This window comes from Apodemus sylvaticus, chromosome 7, assembly GCF_947179515.1.
Source record: "Apodemus sylvaticus chromosome 7, mApoSyl1.1, whole genome shotgun sequence".
Lineage (NCBI taxonomy): Eukaryota > Metazoa > Chordata > Mammalia > Rodentia > Muridae > Apodemus > Apodemus sylvaticus.
In genome coordinates, this window is record NC_067478.1 from 102,177,215 (window position 1) to 102,204,630 (window position 27,416).

General features: G+C 42.4%; 1 protein-coding gene and 1 long non-coding RNA gene across 3 annotated transcripts in view; one reads left to right on the forward strand and one right to left on the reverse strand.

Moving 5' to 3' along the window:
* The window catches only part of Zbtb44 (zinc finger and BTB domain containing 44), a 51,298-nt gene extending 43,158 nt beyond the window's left edge, over positions 1 to 8,140 (reverse strand). The window contains 1 exon segment of the mRNA XM_052188769.1: positions 7,603 to 8,140. The gene's annotated coding sequence lies outside the window, so the exon portion shown is untranslated.
* The window catches only part of LOC127689279 (uncharacterized), a 47,375-nt gene continuing 27,046 nt past the window's right edge, over positions 7,088 to 27,416 (forward strand). For both annotated transcript variants that reach the window (XR_007978874.1, XR_007978875.1), the window contains exon 1: positions 7,088 to 7,314. This is a non-coding gene — a long non-coding RNA (uncharacterized LOC127689279). The remainder of the gene's footprint in view (positions 7,315 to 27,416) is intronic.

The window sequence follows — 27,416 nt, forward strand, 5'->3', positions numbered from 1 at the left end:
TCCTCCCTCACATATTACTGTGAAAATTTTCAAATATAGAGAAAAAATTTAAAACCCCAATAGCCATCCATGCCTAGCTAGATTTTATCATCAACACTCCGTAATATACTTTTTTTTGTTCATAAACCTAACAATTTATCTATCAATCCATCTTGATTTCTAATATCTTTAAGGAAGTCTTGCTGGGCAGTGGTGGCGCACGCCTTTAATCCCAGCATTTGGGAGGCAGAGGCAGGCGGATTTCTGAGTTCGAAGCCAGCCTGGTCTACAGAATGAGTTCCTGGACAGCCAGGTCTACACAGAGAAACCCTGTCTCAAAAAACACAAAAAAACAAAAAGCAAAACAAACAATAGTCTTACCCCACAGGTAAATCCTGATACAGGGTCAGGCCTTCCACATTTCTTAGAAGGGAAAAAAATCTAAGGATTTATAATAGATATGACGAGGACTTGTGACTTCTGGCATACAATTTCAGTGTTCCTATACTATAATGTGAATCATGTAGTTCTTTATGTATAGTGACTGAAAATAAGGTCACTGTCATGGCTTGTTACACTCAGTTGTGAGATACAGAAAGTAGGTAAGAACTTTGAAAATACACCTGAATTTAAAACCTGAGTATTCCACTCACTAACTGACATCTAAGACACCATTTAATTCTCTAGAAGAGAATTAATATCTAGAATATGAGTTTTTTTACTTGAAAAATAAAAGTGTTAAAATGAGTTTTTAAGTGAGATGATTCACAAATGTTTAATGCAGCTGGTATTCTGGAAGGGTATAACAAATGTTAGCAATTATCCTCTTAATAGCCCACATAACACACTATAAAGGCTGTAGTTGCTGCATGGCTATACAGACCTACTTTAGACAATCACTGAGCTCTCTGAAAACTATGTGAGCAGAGTATTTCAGATCACATAATTATGGATTTTTACTAAATTTGTCTAATCCAAATAAAATGTGCTATCTTTACTAATCACATGTCCAAGAGGTCTTTATATCTGCAGGCAGCATATAAATGCCAGTTGTAGTGTATAGTATAAAAGCAAATATTCATAAAACCTCTATCAATTACATTCAGCTTTAAAGATGATTGGGTGGGGGTATAAAGAAGGTTAAAGTTTCCTGTCTACCATTTTCACTTTCCTGGAGACCATCTACTGGCTAGACCAGTTGTCTACCAAGTCTCAGAAATCCAGCTACCTTTACCCATGCACCAAATCCAGGGCTCCCAGCTCTCCATGCAGTGGTGCTAGGGATCTGAATCCAGGTTTGCAAGCTTGCTACAGCAGGTACTTTACAATGAAGCCAATACCCATCCCATAGAATAGGATTTTTTTCAAGTAAGAGTTGCAGTTTTTCTTTCATAAATTGTTTTTTAAATTATGACACCTGCAGAAGCAAGCTTCAAAAGTACTTCTCTGAAATTTTTCAAAACTTAATTAGCCAAAGGAATCTGGGTGTAATTGTAATACTTAAAAGTTCTAATATGTGGCTTTAGCCTACCCTACTATAACCCTCCGGCACTTGGGCCTGTGTGTGTGTGTGTTGTGTGTGTGTGTGTGTATAAATAAATAAATAAAATTTTTGAATAGTACTGGGGCCTTGACTTGGGCCCTTGAGTGAAATTTCTTGTGTAAAGCGTTTTTTTTTTTGTTTCTTTTAAAGGTCTATTTATTTTATTTATGAGTACACTGTAACTGTCTTCAGCCAACACCAGAAGAGGTCATCAGATCCCATTACAGATTGTTGTGAGCAATCATGTGGTTGCTGGGAATTGAACTCAAGGCCTCTAGAAGAGCAGTTAGTTCTCTTATCCGCTGAGCCATCTCTCTAGCCCTTGAGTAAAGTCTTTAAAGACATAGTTTTTGTAACATTATTTTTTTTTTTTTCCGAGATAGGGTTTCTCTGTATAGCCCTGGCTGTCCTGGAACTCACAAATTTGCCTGCCTCTGCCTCCCAGAGTGCTGGGATTACAGGCGTGCGCCACCACTGCTCGGCTTGTAACATTATTTTTGAACTATTTATGTATTTTATATATTCAGAACTACAACTCTGGGGTAGAGACATAGCTTACCACCCATGCAGAGGACACAGTGTCCAATATAGGAGCTCACCAACCAACTTTAACTTTAGTTCCAGGGATTTAAACACCCTCTTTTGGTCTCTGAGGGCACCAGATCCACATGTGGCACACAGACATATGCAGGCAAAACACCTATACACATAAAAAATTTTTAAATCTTAAAAGAATTCCTTAAATAAGTCTCCAACTTTAATAAAAATCTGTAGTATTGGTACTGCAATTTTTGAAAATGATTTAAATAGAATAGAACACAAATAAACATCTTGTTAGCAAGATCTTCATTTTTTTGACAAAAGAATCAAAGATGAAAAAGTCTGTCTTGCTAATTTCATTTGGATATATCTATCACACTATGAATTCATGGTTAAACAAATGCAAAGTGGCTGGGTGTGGTGGTCACATCTTTAATCCCAGCACTGAAGAGGCAGAATTGGGAGAATTTCTGTGAGTTCCAGAGCAGCTATAGTGAGACCCTGTCTAAGTTAAGTAAAATCTTAGTTCTTGCCTTTCAAGAAACAGTAATACTCTGGTAGAAATGATTATGCCAAACTTTCAGATCTTCGTTTGTATGCAACATTTTTCACTGAAATAACCAAGACTCCCTGGATAATCAGCCTGCTCCACAGCAAAAGCAGCCTAGAATACCCTGTACCAGAAAGTGCTCACTTCTGGTACCAATTTGTCTTAGTCAGGGTTTCTATTCCTGTACAAACATCATAACCAAGAAGCAAGTTGGGGAGGAAAGGATTTACTCAGCTTATACTTATATACTGCTGTTCTTCACCAAAGGATGATGAAACTTGATGAAACTCAAGCAGGTCAGGAAGCAGGAGCTGATGCAGAGGCCATGGAGGGATGTTACTTACTGGCTTGCTTCCCCTGGCTTGCTCAGCCTGCTCTTGTATAGAACCCAAGACTACCAGCCCAGGGATGACCCCACCCACAATGGGCCCTCCCCCCTTGATCACTAATTGAGAAAATGCCTTTTAGCTGGATCTCATGGAGGCATTTCCTCACCTGAAGCTCTTTTCTGTGATACCTCCTGCCTGTGTCAAGATGAAACACAAAACCAGCCAGTACAATTGACCCCTTGTCAACTTGACACACAAACATCACTATTAAGCCTCAACCCTTCCTTTCTTATTCATACTCAAGATCTAAATAACTTTAAAAGTCCCACAGTCTTTAAATATTAAAAGTTCAATCCTTTTAAAATATCCAATATCTTTTAAAATTCAAAGTCTCTTAACTGTGGGCTCCACTAATATCTTACTTCAGGAGGGAAAAATATCAGGGCACAGACACAATCAAAAGTAAAATCAAATGTGTGGGATCCATTCACATTTTCTAAGTTCCTCCAAGGGCCCGGGTCACTTCTCCAGCTCTGCTCTTTGTAACACACACCTTGTCTTCTAGGTCCTAGCTGCCTGTACTCCACTGCTGCTGCTGTTCTTGGTGGTCATCCCATGGTACTGGTATCTCCAAAACACTGCTGTCTTCTGTAACCAAGTTTCACCAATAGCCTTTCATAGGCTCTCTCTTCATGGTGCCAAGCCTCAACTCCTTTGCATGACCCCTTCAGTCCTGGGCCATTAATTGCAACTGAGGCTGTACCTTCACCAGTGGCCTTCTGTGGCTTCTCACAGTGAGCCTCTTCATGACCCCTTCATGCCTTCAAAACCAGGACCACCTGGGTGACTCTAACCCAGTACCAAGTACAATCTTGGCAATCTCTGGAACAGTCTCTGTGCTCTCAGAAAACACTTCCCAAAAGATTTTACCTCAATGATACTGATCTCTTCTTCACCACTGCTAATTTCTTAGCTCCAGCTAACCAGCATCTATAGTCCCAGTAATGCAAAGTTTTCACTTTAGTAGTTCTGGTATATTGTTAATCACAGCTGATTCTTCAGCCCCAGCTAACCAAAACCACAGAATCTTCACAATCAAATAGCAATGGCCCTGATAAGAGTCTTTAATCTCCCTTCTGAAATGTCACAAGCCAGGCCTCCATCTTCTGCACTGTTCTCAACGTTATCTTCCAAGCTCCTATATAACATCCCACAGAGCTCTTAACACCGAATTGGTCTTCTAGCCCAAAGTTTCAAAGTCCTTCCACAGTCCTCCCCAAAACATGGTCAGGTTCTCACAGGAATACCCCACTTCTAGTACCAATGAGATAGTAGACAACTTGCCTAAGTGTCAAAAGACATTGCAGCCAGTTTGAAAGGATTCCCATTGGGCTGGAGAAATGGCTCAGTGGTTAAGAGCACTGACTTCTCTTCTAGAGGTCCCGAGTTCAATTCCCAGCAACCACATGGTGGCTTACAAACATCTGTAATGGGATCCCATGCCCTCTTCGGTATGTCTGAAGACATCTACAGTGTACTCATCATATATATATATATATATATATATATATATATATATATATATATATATGAAAGAAAATCTTAAAAAAAAAGTTTTAAAAACAGGATTCCCATGTCCCAACTGGGGACCAAGGTGGCTCTCAAAAAGGATCCTATTTGGTTATAAAATGAATAAACTAAAGCTCCTTGGCAGTAACCCCAAATTTCACATTCACAATGGCTATCATAATCCCCTTAAAATTAAAAAAAAAATCAATTTGTTCAATAGGATAACAATTTCCCCATCTCTTTAAAAATCAATAGTTAAACTGATCAAACATTATATCTGCATTTTTAGGAAGAACTTTAGAACTAAAGGTCCAATAAAGATACATCATCATAATAATACCTAATAAAGAAAAAAATATTAGCCGGGCAGTGGTGGCACACGCCTTTAGTCCCAGCACTTGGGAGTCAGAGCCAGGTGGATTTCTGAGTTCGAGGCCAGTCTGGTCTACACAGTGAGTTCCAGGACAGCCAGGGCTACACAGAGAAACCCTGTCTCGAAAAAAAAACAAAGAAAAATAAAAATAAAAATATTTCAGGGAACTTCAATAAAGTAACTGATTAAGTGCTAAAAATCACTAAGCAAAGTATAGTCAGAAACAAGTTGCTCCTCATCAAGGGTTACTACCACAAGGCTACATATAATCAAACTCTCAAACTACACCTTCACAAAAGGCCTTATAGTCACCACTTTAACCAAGCAGTCACATTTAGCATTAACAACTGTGTGTTGTCCTGACACTATAATATATACAATATGAGGTACAGGGTATCACCCATTTAAATATTCTTGCCAAAAAAAGGTTTCACTTAAAACAGTGAAATCTTTGTTCCAGGGATGTCCAATGTTTTAACAAGATACTATCACTAACATCTACAAAGTTTTCAAAGAAATGTGCAATCGATGAAGTTCCGCGCGCGCTCGTGTGCGCGGGCGCTCGGACACACACACACACACACAAACTAGTAATTTCAGTTTACAACTTTGTGTTTGGTAGATATTCTTGTCTTTGGATACAACCATAGACCAGCAGCAGTTGGGCAGGTCTAGAACCAAACTTACTTAACATGAGCAGTAAATGAATTGACACTCAGAGGACAAAGTCAAAGTTCAAATACAGTCATATTCTACAGAACAATCGGTTAGTTAAGTGTCCAGAAAATGGACAAGTGGCCTAGGTTCCACTCTTTTAAACAAAAGGTAGACTAAGTAGACTCAGTCACCAAATGCAACACAGAATCTGGATTGACTATAGCAGTGGAGACAATTTGGGACTACTGAGTACATTTGAATACACAAATTTTAATGGACATTATTAATTTGTCTTAGTATTTTTAGGAAATATTTAATAATCAAACATGGAACCTGGTGATGGTGGTGGCCACAGCGCATGCCTTTATTCCCAGTGCTTGGGAGGCAGAGTTCAAGGCTAGCCAGTCTACAGAGTAAGTTCCAGGCCAGCCAGAGCTACACAGGGAAATGCTGTTTCGAAAAACAAAACAAAACAAAATCAAACCTGGTGGAAAAGAATCTAATCCCATCCAGCTCTTAGGAGGAAGAGGCAGACTGTCTCAACAGCAACAGTAGCAACTACAACAAAAACTGGCAACAATACGGAAGAAAGGTTGACCACTAATCTGGTTCTAATATTCACTGTATTTTCCCTGACAACTTCTGTGAAACTGAAAACTTCCAGGCCATAAAATAAATTATATTACTACTGAGCAATACAGCAGAAAAAGACACCTTAACCAGGAACTGTCTCTGGGTTCAACTGTCAAGATACTACTTGGGTAACTTAGGGCCAATTACAACTAATATTACTAAGTTTCTGTCAATTCTATAAAATTCAAAAGTAACTATACCATCAGGTTCTAAGAATAAGACCACAGATCTAACAAAGCAAAGCACTGTTGCACAAAGCAAACCTGGTTTTTGTAATTAATATATACAAATCAGCGTAAAATACAAATGGATTAAGAAAATACTCCTGCCGGGCGGTGGTGGCGCACGCCTGTAATCCCAGCACTCTGGGAGGCAGAGGCAGGCGGATTTTTGAGTTCGAGGCCAGCCTGGTCTACAGAGTGAGTTCCAGGACAGCCAGGGCTATACAGAGAAACCCTGTCTTGAAAAAACCAAATACAAAAAAAAAAAAAAAAAATACTCCTTTTTACATTCCACTGGGAGAACTACAAAGACATAAATGAATATGATAAATCAACTGGAAATCAAAGTAAATAGGGAGGAGCAAAAAAAAAAAAATCAAGATCTATGTAGTATTTCTTAAATCAAGAATTACCAAAAAACGCAAAAGGAAATATCCAATCTTTATCCAGCCTCTGGTAGCTATTATATTGTTTGGTTTTTGGTATTAACTCATCTCTGCAAAAAATGCTAATAAGCGGAAGTTGAGAATTTTTCGAAAAAACACATCAACAGATTAGTATGCTTATATGCTTAAAAAAGTAGTTTTGGTCTTAATTTCTGTAAGTTCCGTGGAAGTACATGTACATCGCGGTTTCCAACAGATTCTGGTAAGGGTTTACAAAAATCAAACAGATACAATTTCCTCTAATCAGTTATAACTTAGTTGTCATTTCACTTGTAGGTAACCCCTTGCTTTTTGTTAGGCCACAGTAAAAAGATCAGATACAGAGTGATCCTCAGGTAGGTGGGAGGGGGAGGAAGAGTTTGCATTCTCTTCCTCGTTTCTTTTTAAGAAAAGTGCCGTTCCAATGCGGGGGAGCGAGTAGGGCAGCCCGGGAGAAGGAGGAACAAACAGGTCTAGGGCTGGCGCGCAGACCAGGTGAGCGGGTAATAAACACCCCGCCAGCACAGCATTTGCTGTTGGGCGGATTTTCTTGCAGATCTGCTCCCCTGGAAGACCTGGGTGACTGCTTCAGGTCCACTGGGACCAAGGCCAGTCCCCCTCCAAGGATTAATTGCCAATGAGGGGGACCCTGTGGGTGCCTCCCGGCACGAATCAAGAGTGACAAACCAGGTTTCCTTTCCCTCCCGCATCCAGGTGGGTGACAAGTGGTGTCAGTGCCCGGGCTGGCCCGCCGTCTCCCCACTGGTCCTCCCCTCCCGTTACCTGCGGGCGGCGGTGCGGGGGGCCCGGAGGCCTGCAACTGCTCCTCCTCTTCCCCGCCAGGCTGGGCGGCAAGGTGGTGGTGGCGGTGGCGGTGGCGGCAACCCGGGGGGAGGGGGCGGAGCGCGCGGCTGGCTCCTCTCCTCCCCCGGGAGGCTCCAGGGACCCTATCTCGGGCCGCCGCGCCTAGGCCAGGGTGCAACCTGGGACTGGGCGCGCATGGCGGCGCCGCTCACCCGCGTGGCCGCGAGGTGCGAGAGTGCGAGGCGCGAGGAGGAGAGCGCCCGGCGGCCGAGGGCCTGAGGGGAGGAGCGAGGGGCCCAGCCCGCTGCGCACAGGCGGCCGTTGGGGGCGGTTGGCCGAGGGCGGGCGATGGCTCGCGCTGGCCCGGCGGGGCGGGGTGGGGAAGGGGAAAGGGACTGAGGGGAGAGGAGGGGAAGCTGGGAGGGAGCCGCCGCAGCGCGCGTGCGAGCCGGCGCCGCCGTAGCCGCTCGTTTCACTCCAGCCTGTTTGGGGGGCACTTTGTTTGTGTCCCACAATGCTCCGCGCGGACGGACGGCCTAGGGAAGGGAGGGGCGGGGCCGGGCTGAAGGCGGTGCGCGGCTATTGCGCAAGCGTAGTGCGAGCTGTCCTTAGCCTGTGCTGCGAGCCAGACACTGAAGCTCGGCGGGCCTTGCTTGACCCAGCCTGTGCACTTGTCTGTGTGCTTCATATGCATGAGCGCCATGAGGCCTGTCCAGTTTGTTCTCTTGTAGCCGTGGTCTGATCCTGCGCCGAAGGAAGGAAGTGTTTAGGACGATTTGCTTTTCCTGGAGCTAAAAACCGAAAAAAACTGTCTTTCTCGGGTGGTTTCTGTAGCAGCGAAGCGCTCCAGCCTTTCTCTGTCGGGAAAGGAATCTGGATGGTGTGGCCATTTTTCACACGTGGAAACTGAGGCCTATCAGGGCGTGGCCACTGGAGCCTCTGAGAACCGGCGGGCTCCTCTGCTTTCTCCCGGATGGATAGCGATCCCTCGCAAGGGTTGCTACAGAGCGTCTTGGCACGTCTAGCATCCTCGTAGTATTTTGAGGTTGCCATAGCACTTTTCTGATTACCATGGCAGGAAGTGCAGTTCTGCGATGACCAGAAAAAAAAACGTTGGCTCCCATGTCTTTCTTCTTTCCCCAGTACAGACTGGCTTCTAAAACCTAAAGCAACTGTGAACTAACTATTCCTTCCCTAACCATGAACCCCATTCTAGTACACAGTCTCTTCGTTGCCCTTGGGGAAGGGAAAGTGCGGATCACCGAAAATTGACTGTTACTGTCCAGAGGGTTACAGTCTTGAGTTTCGGTCACTGCAAAATCAACCTTTAGGATATTTAAACACCCTAAGGTGTGGCTTCCTCAGACCTGGCGATTGGTGGCAGAACCTGGAGGCAATTGGGGTTGTGCCTCAGAAGAGGAGGTGGGCAGGGTGCCAGTCAAGGCTGCTACCATTGGGGTGCTGGGTATTTGCATATACATGCTGTGTGCCTACACCTCCAGCTTTTAAACCGAAAGACTTCTTTGTGCAAGGCAGGTTGGTCTCCCAGCTGATTAGACACTTGACCGCCTCTGACTTAAATCACCCTCTACCAAGAACCAGAGCACCCTAAGCAAGGAAAAATTTCAAAATAAAGGCAACAAAACCAAAGTCTATGTTCCAACACATACAACCTAATCAACAGGTTTCTTAATATTATTCTATCATGTTTTTTATTATTCCATTTCAGTGATGAGTAAAATCAGAAAGCAAATTGGGCCTGGTTTTACACTGAGATTTGAAGAATCTTACTAACTAGGGAGGTGCCTGAGCTAAAGGCCCTTGGTGGAGTATGTACTGAAAACAAATGTCATGGAAACAACTGGAGAAGAATCTAGTGGGAATAAAGAATAAAGTAGACAAATAGAGCCTGTTTCTTAGTCTATTTAATAGGACAGTTAAAAGAGCATTGGACATTTCTGATTGTGACTCAAGGGACAGAAATGGCTGTTAATGTTCATAGGGCAGGCAGAACTCTGGAGTGCATGCACGGTGTGTGTGTGTGTGTGTGTGTGTGTGTGTGTTGGGAGCTTTCATTCTCTTGTCTCCTCTCCTTTTTTCTCCTAAGCTCTATTTCTCGTTTGTCTCTAAAAATGCTCTCCTCCCAGCCCATCCCCACCTTAGGTCTGAAGAATTTATTAAGCAGCAGGTGGCTGATGGTCTCTTAAAGGCAAAGTTCTAGATGCTTGGAGAGGGTGTGGGAGAAAATGCAAAGCTTAGCTATTGCTGGAACCTTCTTCTATATTCTGGTTTTGGGCAGGATCAGTTTCTGTGGCCTCTCAGCCTCCCACCTCTTTTCCTCCCCAGCTAGCAGAGACTTGCCCTGGGGTTGCTAGAATAGGTAGACCTTTCTTTGACACCGGGTTGAATAATTCTGCTGGGAGGATTTTGTGAAATCGGAATCCTGTACACAGGTGAAACAAACAAACTAGACAGTATGAGGAACTCTTAATTATTAACCCAGTGTAGATGGTTCTGAGGAATTCAAATTCCAGAAGGGATTATTTTATCCATGAGCTGTTTGGGAAACTCATTTCTGGCAAAAATGGCACTTTCTCGTGGTAGACCCTTAACTGCTGAATGGGAACTTAGTAGTTTAGACCAAACCATATTTCAGAGAAAGAATGCTTTATACTCATCAGAAAGGGTTCTAGCCTGACTGGAATTATTTCAACAAGAGCCCATTACAAACCAGCCCTACTTCTTTATTAACTCCTTCCAACTATATAAACAAAAACCGATCTCTTCCTTACCGTGAAACGTGCCAGTCTCTTATGTTCCCCTTAGTTAGGTCAACTTTGCCACTTTCCCACCCTACTTCAAGCCTACCCAATTGAACTATTCCTGTTTAAAATGCACATTCCCACTGCTACCGTCCTAGACTGTAACAGATGGTATCCAGTTGTAGTAATTCTTACCTGGTTCCTCCTCCTCTTCGCTGTCCATGTGGAAGCCAGAACTGTAATGCTCTACAACCATGTCATTCAACAGCCAACAATTTCTGTTGTTCTCAGGTAAAGTCCCAAGTTCTTACCGTGGCTTTTGTAACACTACCGTATGGGCCTTTCCTTGTCTCTTTCAAGAAACATGGTAGTTGCAGAGTTATTTTTTCACCTATAAAATATGATGGTCTTTCTTGAATAACATTATTTCCTCTAAGTAGAAATATTCCATTCTTTGGATATTTTTTCTACATCTTTGGATCTCTTCTTTTACGTATCTGATAGTTTTATGATTTTATATTTTGATAGTTTTATTATGTTATACTTTGAATAATATAAAATGTATTTGAGACATAACTATATTGTACATAATATCTGTAACTTGTCATGTGGTGTTTGGGCTCATTGAGAAGCTGGCTCTGGAAATGGGGTTGCCTCCCCATCCCTGTTCAAGATGCAAGCATGTTTTCCTCATAATATCCTCTAAGGCCCTTTGTCTGTGGATGGACACACATACCTCTGTAACACTGGGAGAAGAAAACAGCATAACCCAACAGTGAAGGCACCCTGACTTTGAAAACAGCTCTAAGGTAAACCATTTCTAACAGAGGTTACCATTGTCTACCACATGACATTAAAATACCTGAGTGGGTATAGAAAACTGGAAGTTCCGCTGACTGCTTCAGTTGTCCAGTTGGTTTCAGTCAGATGGTGTTAAAAGTCCCACTTGATGAAGTTACCTTTGTGCTGTTATCTGTTCTTTTCCCGGAAAGCTTCACCTGAAGGGATACTTTACTTTCTCAGTCTGGAACTGGCTGACTGGATGGGGCTTTCCCGGTCAGTTTCTGCTGGATGTTTTGGTGTCTCTCTGCTACTTGCTCTTCTATTTATTCTTGCTTTGTGTGCTATATACTTAATAAACTCGCTCATTCAAAACTGAAAGTCCAGCTATTGTTTATCATCTTCAGACCATATCAGATAATAATAAGACATACTCTATATACTGTATATATAATATATATAGTTTATGTGTACCTATTTTATTAAAATACAACTTATATACCACATAATTCACACATTTAAGGTGAGCTACTTAGAGATTCTTAATATTTCACAGAGTTGTACAACCGTCACTCTAGTCAATTTTTAAACTTTATCATCACCTAAAAGGAAATCCAGACCTATTAGCTATTACTCTTTCTACCACAGCTCTACAGTCCTGATAAACCACTGACCTAGCTGCTTTCTGTTTATCTACATTCACATATATTCTTTTTCTAATTTATTGAGTTATACTCTGCTTGGTTGGTACATGTTTAAGGTCTCTATTTTATTTGCCTCTTGGATGTAACTGATTGTGTTGCGTTTTTGGCCACAATGTTAATTTTGACATTTGATACACATAGCAGGTTCCCTTCCCTCCTGTCCTCTTGTGTGAATCAGTAGTGTGATCTAGATGTTTTATCAGATTCAATTTTGATTTAGGGCAAGATTACTTCATAGGAGACTGTGCACTTTCCCATTAGGCAATACACAAATGTGTGCTTGTCTTTTTCTATTTGTAATGTTAGCAGTCACTGATGAGTCATGCTTTTATCAACGAATTTATTAGGAGTTTTAAAGTGGTGATATAATTCTATTAATCTTACTTTATTAGTTACAAAGGAAATTGCTCCTCTTTTGTTGGTTGATTATCTAATAGTCTAAGTAGGCAAGAGGGACCAGGGCTCCATTCTTCCCCTATTACCAAATATCCCTCAGCTCTGACTACTTATTTCTTGCAACTATTACACTAACTCAGAGCCCTTGGTCCGAACTCTTAAAACCACCTAAGTCATTAGGACCTTTAAGGTTCTGCCTGATCTAGACCCTACCTAGCTTTCCAGACTCCTTTCAGGCCATATAACCCCATTCATACTGGTCCATTTTCATCTCCAACATCAAAATCTGTCCTGTCTCAGGGCATTTGTACATGAACCTTCTGAAGTGAAAACTTAAGGGTTCTTTGGAAAGTCAGGTGTTTTGCTAAGGCACACAAGTGAAGGAATATTCCATTGAAGTGGACACAGGGATGTTCTGCTAAAAGGACACATGAGAGGACTTGAGATGACGTATGAAGGATTCTTCACTGACACTCATGTATTGGTCCGCCTTACATTTTGTAGTTGAGCTCCATTTGTTGGGATTCCATTGAGAGAAACTCACCAAAAATCTTCTGGTGGTGTGCTATAGTTTCTTGCTGCTTCAATGGACTTGGGCTGATTGGCGGAGTGATGTCAGCTGAGACAGATGCCTGGGCTGAGGCAAGAGCAAAGGAGGGCACGTGATGTGTGGAGGGAGTATAAGAAGGACGCGGTGGACAGTGGTGGAGGCTTAGCTAGGCTTGCTCACAGAGTTAGTTGTGCAACGCTTGTTGGTCTCAAGTCTTCACTGATCTTCCACTTCACTGAGAGGCACAGCTGAGAACTTGTCCTGGCATTCCTGCTGGTCCCTCCGGCTGCTGACTCCAGCCCAGACTGAAGCCTGGCTGTCTCTGCTAGGTAGTACACCTTTGCTGATTCATGTTTGCTATCCTGACTCTACCAAATTGGACTTCTGGTGTATCTGTGAAATGTTTGCGAATGGATCAAGTTGCCCCTGGAGACCTGTGAACTGAACTGCCGATTTCCAGATAGCGCAGATGGGAGTTGCTCCAAAGAATCATTTCTAAACAGGTCTACTTCCCCCATATCCTTTCTTTTCCATTACCTCTGGTGTTTGGTGGGCTAAAGGAGAGGTTAAAGTGTTTAATAACCATCATTAAAATTAGGGTTTGAGTCGGGCGGTTGTGACACACACCTTTAACTTGGAGGGCAGAGGCAGGCGGATTTCTGAGTTCGAGGCCAGCCTGGTCTATAGAGTGAGTTCCAGGACAGCCAGGGCTACACAGAGAAACCCTGTCTCGAAAACAACAACAACAACAACAAAAAAAAAAAAAAAAAAAAAAGAAAAGAAAAAAGAAAAAAGAAAAAAAGAAAGAAAGAAAAAGAAAGAAAGAAAATTTAAACTTACAAACTTCTTCATCTCTAAACCTTTCTCTGATTTTCCCCTTCCTTATCTCATTGTTTGTGTCAGTAGGTGTATGTCTGTTGTGTGTATGTGGTATTTGCATATTTATTCACACTATGTGGGTAGGTGCATATGTAAGATGCTTTTCTATGCTCTGATATTCACTGTAAACATATGAAATAGATATTATAGTTATCTGACAAATAAGGAAACCGAAGACAGGTTAAGACATTTTGCCAAGATCATGTGATATTAAGTATCAAAATAGAATTTAAATGTAAGTAATTTGGGGGGCTGGAGAGATGACTCAGTGGTTAAGAGCACTGACTGCTCTTTCAGAGGTCCTGTGTTCAATTCCCAGCAATCACATGGGGGCTCACAACCATATATAATGGGATCCGATGCCCTCGTCTGGTGTCTGAGGACAGTGACAGTGTACTCATATAAATAAAATAAATAAATACATACATAATTTAAAAAAATAAAATAGAGATTTATTTATTTAAAAAATATAAGTAATTGTCTTCAGAACCCAAGATATCAGATATAATCCTTGTGTACTGTAATCAACACCACACGAACCAATATGTGTGGGCAAGTTCATATTCGAAGGTTTCCTGGCTTAGTCCATTTGAATCCTTATCTCCCAATCAATCAATCAATCAATCAATCAACTGGAATCGAGGCAGCCGAGGTTCCATCGAAGCCTACTGCTCCCATTCCAAACACGAGGGTGAAACGTGCAGCTTCCAGGAGGAGGAGAGTTCATAAAGCGCGCAGCCCACAGCCTTCCTTCCTCCTTCCCGTCCTCTTTCTCCTTCCTTATCTTATTTCGCTTTTTGAATGGGGCGTTACTTTGCAGCCCAGGCTAGTATTAAACCCTGGGCTAAAGTGAAATTTTTTAAAATGTCTGTAAGCTATTAACTACAGATATATGCCCCCTTGCCTGACTGTCTGCCTATTTTTGTTCACGTTTCTCATTTCATAAATTCTCTTGTCTAACGTAATAGTTTCTCCACAGAAAACAGAAACCCTACATCCTCATTGTGAAACGATGAAGAGACATGACCAGCTACTGTCCTTAGCACTATGCCCTAAAACTCTGTTAATGAGATATGATTGCATGCCATTTTTCAACTTAAGATAGACAAATTTAGTGACCTTAGAAATTGTAAAAAAATCACAGGTTTGGGTTTTTGTTTTGTCTTATCTTACTTTTTGGCTCAAAGTTTCTGAAGTCAGCTTATGTTATGCAAAAAATTAGCTTGGAGCAATGCTTGCTTCCAAAAGCCATAAGCAAAGTAGCCCTAAAAGCAACCGAACAGTTGTGTCTCTGTTTCCTCCAGACTGTACCTGACCATGTTCATCTTGTATCACAGTAGCTGTGACCTCCCATGGGCAGTGAGACTGGAGATGAGTGTTCTCTTTTGAAAGAAGGGAAAACTCATAGAGCTTATTTAATGGGGCTCAGAAGGCTCATGACAGGGGGTTGGGAACTCCTTGATAGTACAGTTTCTCATAAGTTGCAGAAGGGACTCTTGAGGGCTCTAGCTGTCCGTATTTGCCCAGCGGACTTCCTGCTAGCATTGTTGCCTGTGTCACCCATGCTCCCATGAGTAATAGCAATACAATCTCTGTCCCCAATCTGGGGGATCAGATGGGAGCCTGTCTTTGGTCTGCTAGTGCCTGCTCTAGGTGAATAGTTTCCCTGGGAAAATTATCAGGATACCTTGCATGTGAACAGGAATTGACCAACTCACAGATGAGTCCAGGAGGGAAGAAATCCTGGGGTGGCATCTTTCCTCCATGCGCTTACAAACTGTAGTTTCCATGATCCCTGTTGCAGATGGTGAGACTTTGAACGGAGACTTATCTGTTTGTCCTGAGGGAATTGGCCAGGAATATGGTGGTTGGGGAGGCCGCAGTTATTGCTTTGTTAAACAGATGTGATGTACTATAAACTTTCTTCCTAAACACCTCTGTGTTTATACCTGTAGATCACCCCTCATGACAGCTTCAGGTAATATGAATTTATTTCCATAATTATTGTGGAAACTCGTAATTTGTTGAACTTCAGAGATGATCCCTATATAATCCCTGTATCATTACCGCTAAGGCTCCAGAAGCTGATGTGGAAAGAACCAGAAGAAAAGATATATTATATACATGTTTCTTCTGGATTTAACACGATCAACTTGAATCACAGTAATGTGGAGTGCCTTTGGGCCTGCTTCTAGAAACTTGGCAGGAATTTGACCTTGGGCCAGGACACGGAAGTAGGCCTTTGGCAGGAATTTGACTTTGGGCTAGGACTAGGAAGTAGGCTCCTGATGAATGCAGCTGAGGAATGTGATTTTTGTATCTTGATGGTTCTTGTTGAGACTCTGAATAGTGTAATCTTGGGACCTTCCTTTGTCCTTCCCAGCACTGGTGCTTTCTTTGTTCCTTAACTACTTTGTTTATGCCTTAGGACTGACCTTATTCTTTGTTTGTACCTAGAAAGATATAAAAGCTGACCGGAAAAAAGGAAACCTACTTCCGCCTCAAAACTGGCTGGGGTCTTGCTATAGTATTGTTTAATTGTCTTTTTCTTTTCAATTCTCACTCCCTCTCTAGAGAACCGGTTGACTGAGTTGGCTTGGTCAAAGTAATATGATTATCCACAGGAAATTCTCCTGACATTGGGCCCATTGACACTCCCTCATGGGGGGAGGGGGAGTGTTCGCAAGGCTTGTGTGGTTTTCACGGAGCACCTGAGGTTCATAAGATGTATTAGCCTTCATGAGAACCTCATGAGCACCCTTCCCTCCTTGTGATACAGTCTCGGGGTCTTGACTGCTTGTTTTCTCTGCCAGTTAATTAAAAGGCAGGGGAAAAAATCTGGAGCATGACAAGTAGCAGTGAAAAATCTAACCCTACCCATAGCAGCAGACAGAATCAGCTGTTGAAGAAAGGTGTTTGCTGGGGATAAGGGAACATAGACAGCAGGCAAACAGAGAAAAAGACCTCTGCAAAGCAGAGGGGGTAAAGGAAACTGGAAAAAAAAATCTAGTCTCTTTGGAGGCTGGGTTTTTTGTTGTTGTTGTTGTTTGTTTTTGTTTTTTGTGGGTTTTTTTGTTTGGTTGGTTGGTTGGGTTTTTTTTGGTTTTTTGGATTTTTTTTTTCTTCCTGAGACAGGGTTTCTCTGTGTAGCTCTGGCTGTCCTGGAACTCACTCTGTAGACCAGGCTGGCCTCAAACTCAGAAATCTGCCTGCCTCTGCCTCCCAGAGTGCTGGGATTACTGGCGTGTGCCACCACCACCCGGCTTGTTTTTTTTTTTTAAGTCTCTGAAAAGTTTTCCTCCCCTAATTGAAGGCTGCTTAATTTGAAAGAAGATAGGATAGTTGATTGGCCCACAACTGTTGGGTAACCTTTAGCAGGAGAAAAAAGCCTAGAGTGCCTCTGTGTTTTTTTGTTTGTTTGTTTGTTTTTTTAAATTGGTGGTGGATGTGTTTGTTTGTTTGAAACAGGGTTTCTTTATATACCCTTGGCTGTCCTGGAACTCACTCTGTAGATGAGGTTGGCTTCAAACTCACAGAGATCTGCCTGCTACTGCCTCCCAAATGTTGGAATTAAAAATACGTGCTGCCACTGGTCATCCAATGCCCTTTTTTAAAAATTGCCAGTCTTTTGTCTCAGGTCAGGAGGGTGAAGAAGTAGTTGGCCATCGTGGAAGGTTGCCACCTTAGTACTTTAGCCATGGCCTCTGTCCCTTCTATCTGCCTACTAGGAAATCAGTCTAACTCTTAGTCTCTTTCTACAACTTGAGGTTATATAGAAAGTTGAAGGTTGAGTGGGGTTGGTGAATCTTCAGTAGTGTAATTGCTTATAAGTTGCTCAGAGGACTCCTCAATGGTAAAGATTTTTGTAAATTGTTCATAATGCATATGAGACTAGTCATCCGTGTAGCTGCGTGTACATAGATAGAATGGTCTTCTCCTGCCATACTCTATGAACTACGTTACTTCTCTTACCTTTCATTGAATCTCTTAAATTTTATAATCAACTCAGTCAAGTCTCTTATTTAAGTCTGTGTGTGTGTTGTTGTTGTTGCTTGATTTTTTTTTTCTGGGAAGACAAAAAGAAACCAGGCCAGCCTATTCTACAGAGTGACTTTTAAGACAGCCAAGGCTATGCACAAAAACCTGTGGCTATGCACAGAAACCCTGTTTCAAACAAACAAACAAACAAACAAACAGTGTCCAGTTGCCCAGGACACTTCCTGGTGGCATAGTTGCCTTTGAGACACTCTTATTTCTTCAACTAACCCTAATAAACTCATTGGTTTCCCATGCTTGACTTGAACAGAATCCTTTCTTTGGCATGAATTTTACAGTTCTGTTTGTCACCTTCTATGTCAGCTTGCTGCTTCCTTTTTGATGTAGATATGAGGATCAGAGTTCACAGGTGAGCATGGGTGTCTGATAGACGGTGCAAGAGCTTATGTTCTTTTATATTTGAAAGGGGATTGGGGAGGGGCTTCAGAAATTGCTAGCCAATAGCTGAATTTTACCAACCAACTTGATGAGTAGTTCTAATTTGGTTTCCATTGGGGAGGTAGGCAAAGGACTAGTAAAATCAATGGAGAGCACTGACCAAAGACATAAATGCTGAATGCTTAATGTGTCTTGTGATGTAGTGTTGCTGGCTGGTTTTATGTCAACTAGACACAAGCTAAAAGTCTTGTGAGAAGTGGGAGCCTTAACAGAGGAAATGTCTCTGTAAGATTTTAGGGCAAGCCTGTGGGGCATTTTCTTTGTGAATGATGGGAGAGGGCCCAGCCCATTGTGGGTGAGGCCTGAGACCTTCTCTGGACTGATAGTCCTGGGTTCTATAAGGAAGCAGGCTGATAAGCTGGGCTGTGGTAACCCACGCCTGTAATCCCAGCACTTGGGAGTCAGAGGCAGGTAGATTTCTGAGCCAGCCAGGGCTACACAGAGAAACCCTGTCTCAAAAAAAAAAAGAAAGAAAGAAAGAAAGAAAAGGAAAGGAAAGGAAAGGAAAGGAAAGGAAAGAAAAAGGAAAGAAAAAGGAAAGGAAAGAAAAAAAAGCAGGCTGAGGGGCTGGCAAGATTGCTCAGTGGTTAAGAGCACTGACTGCTCTTCCAAAGGTCCTGAGTTCAAATCCCAACAACCACATGGTTCAGTTATGATGTCTCATCATAACAATAAAAACCCTAAGACAGCAAATCATGAATATTTGCTACACTTTGATCCTTCCTTCTCTGTCCATGTAGGTTAGAACCTTCCTTCACTGTCTATGTAGGTTATAACATAGATTCTGTTTATTTTTATCTCTCTCAAACATGCCTCATATGCCATTTGCATCTATATTCAGTTTCAGCTAGTTTCTTCATTTTTGTCTGATTTTCTAATTAGTTAAATGAAAAATTTCACATAACCCAACAAATGTTACAAATGACCATGTATGGTCAAAATAACATTTGAAGATCTCTCAAATCTCTTATATAAAGCAAGTCATGTTGTATTTATGAGACTAACATAGCTCTCTCAATAAGCCCAACCCAGTGGGATTTCTCTTCTGTACCGGAACAGATTCTTTCATTGAGCAGGAGAGGAAGTTTCTAAAGACTCCCATTCCAGGAAAAGGTACCTAGAAACAGACCAATGGGAGGAATGGCAGATGTTGTGTTTGCCATTGTCTTAGTCAGGATTACTCTGCTGTGACTGAAATCATGACCAAAGCAACTTGGGGAGGAAAGGGTTTATTCAGCTCACTCATCCACATCACTCTTCATCATCAAAGGAAGTCAGGACAGAATTCAAACAGGGGCGAAACTGGGAGGCAAGAGTTGATGCAGAAGCCATGGAGGGCGCTGCTGGCTGGCTTGTCTCACATACCTTGCTCAGCCTGGGATAGAACCCAGGACATCAGTCCAGGGGTGGCCTCACCCACAGGAACCTTAAAGTGAAGCAGAGCTAGAGGTGCATCTCAGCCCTGACAGTTACTAAGCAGATATGGCCAATCTATTGTTAAGTCGTCATTTTACCTCCAATAAATATTTCTATATATTGCAATATATGCACTATTATATACATTGTACAATAGTACACTTAATAAATACATAATAATATTTATCTAGATGTTATCAGAATTAATAAAATAGTGAATGTAAGGGGGTTAGCACATTTTCTGATATCATCCGTAGATATCATGGTGGCCATGATGAGATAAGATCAAAATCTCCAGATTGATGCTTCACCAATAGAATGTTTTCAGCCTCTGCAAGCAAGACCTCTGTGAGTTCTGAGAATACATCGGGTTCCCATTCTTTCCAATTCTTGCCACTGTTCTTGCACACGACCAGCAATCTCACAAAGGTCAAGCCATGGCCCACAAGTCTGATCTTGCTCTCAGCAAGTACTTTGCTTCCAAGTTCAGTGAAAACGTTAAGAGGATCGGTATTACAGAAGATGCTCCTGGCAGAATCCTGGTACAAACATAAAACATTCCATTCTTTTTCAGAGTGTCACCTTGTAGGCTCGGGCTGGTCAGGAAAATACGTAGACCTGATTGGCCTTGAACTCACAGAGATCTCTCTGCTGTGCTTCCCAAGTACTGGAATTAAAGGTATGCACCACCACCGCCTGCCATGTATTCCATTCTTAAGGAAGAGAACTGTGAAATAGGTGCTAATGAAATTTTCTAGTCATGCCATGAATTTAATTAATCTCCAAAAGACATGAGTTCTAGATCAGTGACATCTGTATCTTGTATTCATTGTTCTAATCTGCCCCTTCCACTCAATCTTTTTTGTAACTTTGTGAGTTCAAGGCCAACCAGGTCTACATATCCCCAGTTTGTAGGATGCTGAAGATAAAGCCCAGAGTTGCAAGCAAAGTTACTTGCTGAGAGCAAGATCAGACTTGTGGGCCATGGCTTGACCTTTGTGAGATTGCTGGTCGTGTGCAAGAACAGTGGCAAGAATTGGAAAGACTGGGAACCCGATGTATTCTCAGAACTCACAGAGGTCTTGCAGACGTTGAAAATAGTATTGGTGAAGCATTGATCTGGAGATTTTGACCAAAATCTTATCATGGCCACCATCTATTGATGATTTTGGAAAATGTGCTAACCCCCTTACATTCACTATTTTATTAATTCTGATAACATCTAGATAAATATTATTATGTATTTATTAAGTGTACTATTATACAATGTATATAATATTGTATATATTGCAATATATATAGAAATATTTATTAGAGATAAAATGAAGGCTTACAATAGATTGCCTATATCTACGTTGTAACTGGCAGGGCTGAGATGCCCTCTAGCTCTGCTTTACTTTGAAGTTGCTGTTTGCCCTGGGTGCCATACCTATCATGGCCGTGTATTAGAAAAACAGTGTTGGATTAGGACCAGTCTTGAGTGTCTGCAAAGGCAGCTGAGGCAAAATGAAGGACATCTACAGTGCTGGCTTCATGAAGTAGGGTTTTCAAGTGTGCAGTGTGGACTCGACACCACAGAGACTGCATGAGGTGAGTAAAGCTCCTGAAAGCAAGTGGGAAAAGAGAAGAACTGGACATGTGTGTGTAAAACGCAGCTGTGCAAGGGTGCTGACTGACCAGTGTTTGTGGGCTTTTGTTCTGGTTGTGTCTGATATTGGAGTTTGAATCCAGGGCTTCATGCATGATCGGCATATACACTGCCCCTAAATATCCTTTTTTCCCCTTCTTTCTTCTGTTTCTTCTTGTCCTTCCTTTTTAAAGAGTTATCCTCTCTCTCTCTCTCTCTCTCTCTCTCTCTCTCTCTCTCTCTCTCTCTCTCTCTCTCTCTCTCCCTCTGTGTGTGTGTGTGTGTGTGTATACCAGTGGAAGTCAGAAGAGGACATCAGATTCCCTGCAGCTAGAGTTACAAATGGTTGTGTGGCACCCTGTGTTGGTGCTGGGAGCCAAGCCCAGGTCCTTTGCATGAATAATATATCTCTTAACTGCTACAGTATCTAGCTTTTCTTTTTAAGATTTTTAGTTTGAAAGCTGGGTGATGGTGGCACACACCTGTAATCCCAGCACTCGGGAGGCAGAGGCAGATGGATTTCTGAGTTCCAGGCCAGCCTGGTCTACAGAATGAGTTCCAGGACAGCCAGGGCTACACAGAGAAACCCTATCTCAAAACGAAACAAAAAAAAGATTTTTATTTTGAAACAACAGTCTTGTAAAGTTGTCCAGGCTAGCCTCGAACTTGCGATCTTCTGCTGGATGAGTACCCGGAATTCTGGGCCCATGTCCCTATGTCCGATTAGTGACTGGCAGCTTTAGCATCATGGCAGACCGAACAATCGATCTGTGCTAACCTTCCTCTATTTCAGGAGCAGTAGAAATGAAGCTCTTAGGGGCAAGAAGAGAATGGAACAAAGACGTGGATTTGTAAACTTGCTGCTTTGCCCGTGGGAATACCAAAAATTAAAGTAGGAGGGTGGGGGCTGGGGGGGAGAAAGGGAGGAGTGCTGGCCAGGTTGCTGCTTCCCCACCCTCTCTGCTTCAGCTCTGCTTTGTCATAAGCAGCTGCGCTTCTTTATGACTGGTGTCCCTGTCCCCTGTCGATGCCCCCACCCCCGTGGCTCCGCCTCTCGCTGGGCTCAGACAACTCTTTTTCTTACCACTCGATTCTGGCTCTATGAACAGTAACAGAGTCCTAATACCATTTGTTAGTAGGAATTGTAAGATAGAATTCTTTCTTAACCCAGGCCTGGTAGCATGTGCCCACGGTGTCCATATTTAGGAGACTGAGGCAGGAGGATGGTAATTATGGTCAAGGAGTGGCTTCACTGGGCCACATTGTTAGAGGAGAGTGAGAAAGCAAGTGAGAGAGAGAGAGAGAGAGAGAGAGAGAAGAAAGGGGAGGGGAGGGGGAGGAATCCTGCGTGATTCACATCTTTATGCATGTTTTTTGAGTAAGACATATCTGTCCAAGGATGTTTATATACTGAACAGCCTTGGGAAGTAAAAATACTGTCTCTCTCCAGAGAAACAGGCTTAGTGTTCTTTATAATAGATTCGGTTCTCTAAACCCATGGTCTTCTTGGCATAACTCAGTGCCTCTGCATGTGAAAATGTTAAATGGCTCTCTCTGTATGTCATTCTGTGAGAACTGAGCTTGATGAAGTAGAATAAATGTGCTGATGTTCAAAGCTCATTCTATCCATGTACAAAAATGTCATTGAAACCTGTTTTTTTTTCTACAATTAATGAACACTGATAGTTTTTGTTGTTGTTGTTTATTTTTTGAGTGCTAATTATCTGGTTACTAAGATTATTATGGGATAAGCTATCCTTCATCTTGGACCCAGGAGTTGTTATGCCTTCTCTCAGAACCCATGAAACACTAACAGATTACTTAGTTACCTTTCAAATTAGTAAAATCTCTGATCCTTTACAGCTTTGTTAGGTAGTTTGGCATTTCTTGTTTTTGTGTCCATGTGATAACCACCTCTAAAAATAGTCCTTCCATCAAATCTAGCTCAGTGAATTCTGCTTCCAGCTGGGTCTTGACTGAGACATCTAGACACTTTGAAGTCTTAAGGGACATGCTGTGTTTGACTTTTGTTGTGTCAACTTAGCAAGGCTGTGACGTTCAGTTATTTGGTCAAACACTAGTCTAGGTACTGCTGTGAAGAAAGATGTGATTGACATTTTATTTACTTATTCATTATTTATTTTGGTCTGGATGCTTTGTAAGTGCCAATATGGCTGTGCACACACCATGGTGTATGTGTGGAGGCCAGAAGGTCTTCACTTTCCTCTATGTTTGAGTCTGTCTCTCTTTCTGCTGCGAATACCAGACTACTTGGCTCATAAGCCTCCAGGTTTGTCTGTGCCTTCCGTCTCCACACAGTAGCACTGGGCCAGACTATGATCGCTTGCTTTATGCATTCAGCTTTTCCTGTGCTCTGGGTGTTTTCGAGACGGGGTTTCTCTGTGTAGCTCTGGCTGTCCTGGAACTCACTTTGTAGACCAGGCTGGCTTTGAACTCAGAAATCTGCCTGCCTCTGCCTCCCAAGTGCTGGGATTGCAGGTGTGTGCCACCACTGCCTGGCCTCATATACATGTTTTTATGTAGGATCCAAACTCAAGTCCTCATGCCTGTAACAAATATTTTACTGACTGGGCCATCTTACCAGATCCTATGTTTATATACTTGATTAAAACAGAAAAGCTTGGCATGGCTGACCTCTAACCCCTGATCCCGAGAGCTCACTCACTGGTCAGCCTGCTGAGATAAGCTTCCCCTCTGGAAGAGATGGAGGGCAATAGAGAAAGTCGAGCAATGTGTAGCTCCAGCCTCCACGTTCATGCATAGAGGTGCATATTTCCACACACATGCAAGTACCACACACACACACACTCACACATACACACACACACACACACACTACAGAAAGTTAATTAAGGTGACTAACAGAGGAAGCACCTGATGTTAACCTCTACCTTACAGCCACTCCCCACCCCCAACTCCACGCAGATACTGTACATAAATAAAATACACTATGGTGATAGCTCAGTGGACAAACACTTTTGTGGTGTGTCTAGCTAGCTTTCATTCTCAACTTGACAGCCCATAGTGATCTGAGAGGAAAGCCATGACTGAGGCCTATCACCCAGTTAGTTCATATTCTAGTTTGCTTTCTTCTTTCTTTCTTTTTCTTTTCTTTTCTTTTCTTTTCTTTTCTTTCTTTCTTTCTTTCTTTCTTTCTTTCTTTCTTTCTTTCTTTTTTTTTTTTTTTTTTTTTTTTTTGGTTTTTTGGATTTGGATTTTTTGAGACAGGGTTTCTCTGTATAGCCTGGCTGTTCTGGAACTCACTCTGTAGACCAGGCTGGCCTTGAACTCAGAAATCAACCTGCCTCTGCCTCCCAAGTGCCGGGATTACAGGCGTGTACCACCACCACCCGGCTCTTGTTTGCTTTCAAACACCACAGACAACTTGGAAAGGAAACTATGGAAGAAAGCTATCTGCTGCCTACTTCTTACCCTCTGCTCAGCTAGCTTCTTGAACCGTTCCGGACCCCTTGCCTAGGGATGGAACCACCCACAGTGGGCTGGGCCTTTCTATATCAGTTAGCAATCAAGGATATGCTTCACAATCATGTTCACAGGCCAGGAGAATCCAGGCTATCCCCCACCTGAGACTTACTCAGATAGTTCTGGGTTGTATCAAGTTGACAGCTGAAGCTAACTAGGAGGAAGGCCTCCAGGGATAAAACACATTTCCTGAAGGGGAAGAAATTCTTCTCCAAGATTGCAACATAGAAATCCTGCCTGCTGGTCTGCCCAACAGATTTTAGACGTGACAGTCTCCACACTTCTGTGAGCTGACACCTTAACATAAATATCTCTCTGGCTATATGTATATCCTTTGGGTTCTGTCTCCCTGGAGAACCCTGACTAAATTAGGCTGCTACAGAATTTAGTGAGTATCCTGTGAACACAGTGTCAGTGTCTCCAAATGTTGGGTAGGAGAGAGCCCATGACAGCAATGACATCGAAGGTATTGTCATTTGACGCATATGATTTCTCTCCCTCCCACAACCCGTTTTTCACTTGAGACAGGGTCTCTGTAGCACTGGATACCCCAGAACTCATTATCTATGTTAGATTGGTCTCAGACTCCCAAAGATCCACCTGCTTCCGGAGTACTGGGATTAAAGGCACGTGCCACCACACCCAGTATGAGTATGTTCCAGTTCCTCAGGAATCATCCGGATGGAACCTGCTGACTGGATAGGAAAGATTTCTGTCTGCTGTGGAGGATGAGATATAGGAAATTGATAATGAGTCCCTCTGATAAAAGGGTTGACATATCAGCTCTTGCTTTTTGCTTTTGTTTCTTGGTTCTTTTTTGTAAACAAGATTTCCAAAAAGATTAACCTTGAATATAAAGAATTTAGGATTTTGATTTGTCACAGAAGAAGCATCTTTTTGCTTCAGGATGAAAACCAGTTGGAAAGCGTCCACACTTTAGTTGATTTATTCTCATCAGCTTATTATATGCAAAGCTGAACGGGCACTGGCCCATACGGTTTGATTTGATGTCACATAGAGGAGCTGTTCTCTTGCTTAAATTACCGGGTGGAAGAATTATATTTATTTCTAATTATAGAATTTTACATTTAGATGTTAATTCCCTTAAACTTCAAGCCATTTCTCTTTTCTGTCCAGTGGACTTTCCAATCTCCGCATACCATGCATTTCCCAAACCCCACCCTGAATAGCTGTCTGCTCCCACCTGCAGCCCCAAGCCCTACCTCTGGCCCCACACCCCACCACTGTCAATACATTGTACCAGAGCTCTTACCTCTCCACTAGACCCACTTTCCTTCTAAGTGTCTCATTTCAGTGAGTTATTCCTTCGTTTGGCAAGTTTTCCTAGCTAGAAAGCCAAGTGTTCCCATTACCTACATCTACCTTAACTACTCACTAGTCTTATGAGTCTTTTCTCGACTGTGTTATTCTCCACGGTCATCCCCTTACCTTAGCTCATGCCTTTCATCAGTTCTATAAGATTCTAAGATTGGAGGGTTGGTCCTCTTTCGTGCTTTTCTTATCAGGTAATCAGGGACATTGCCCTAAAGATAAGGCACAAACTCCCATTAGTGAATAAGTGTTACTTTTATGAATCTAGTCTGTGTCTTCACTATCTCAACACTTGTCCCAACCACCAATTTCATGTATTTTACCATTTCCTCATGTTCTCTTTACTGTCTGTGCCTCCACATGTCTGGCTACTTTGTACTTCTTCTTCTTTTTTTTTTTTTTTTTTTTTTTTTTTGTTTTGTTTTGTTTTGTTTTGTTTTTTGGTTTTTTGGATTTTGGTTTTTTTCCGACTGGGTTTCTCTGTGTAGCCCTGGCTGTCCTAGAACTCACTCTGTAGACCAGGCTGGCCTCGAACTCAGAAATCTGCCTGCCTCTTCATCCCAGAGTGCTGGGATTATAGGGATTACATGCCCGGTTTACTTTGTACTCCTTAAGACTCAGGTTAGTGACTAACTCCTATGGTTCCCTGGTTGGTTTCCTACTGGCGGTACTATTTTGGGAAGTGATGTAATTTTAGGAGGTGGGATCAAATGGGAGGAAGTAGGTCACGTGGGCCATGTCTTGGAAGATTCTGTTTGGTCTCTGGTTCTTTCTTACCCTCTGTCTTCTGTCTGCTGTGAAGGAAGGCACCATCTTTACTGGGATCAGTGATATGACCCAGTGGGTAAGGATCTTGCCATGCAATCTTGGGAACCTGAGTTCAGTCCCCAGACCCCACATAAAGATAGATGTAGGGAACCAACAACACAGAGCTGTCCTCTGACCTCCACATAGTACATCTGTGGCCCCCCACTAGTCCATCCATGTACAAATAATGAAGTCCACATTGTAGCAACACCATTCTTTTGCTATGATGACTTATAGAAATCATGAGACAAATAAACCCTTCCTGCTTTTAAGATGGCTTTGTCAAGCATTCTGTCACAGTATCAAGAAAGTCAACTAAGACAGCCATGTCCTCTCATAGTGTTTCTAGCTTTCTTGCCTGAGTTAATTCCCATGGACTGTCTTCTCATTTTACTCTCTTGACTTTCCAAGCAGAAATGGTCTTACATAGCTCATCCTGGTCTTGAACTCTCTATGTAGCGAAGGATGGACTTAAACTGATCCTCCTGCTTCGTCCTTGAATGCTGATGTTAGAGATGTACTTGGCTCTGATTTAAAAGTCT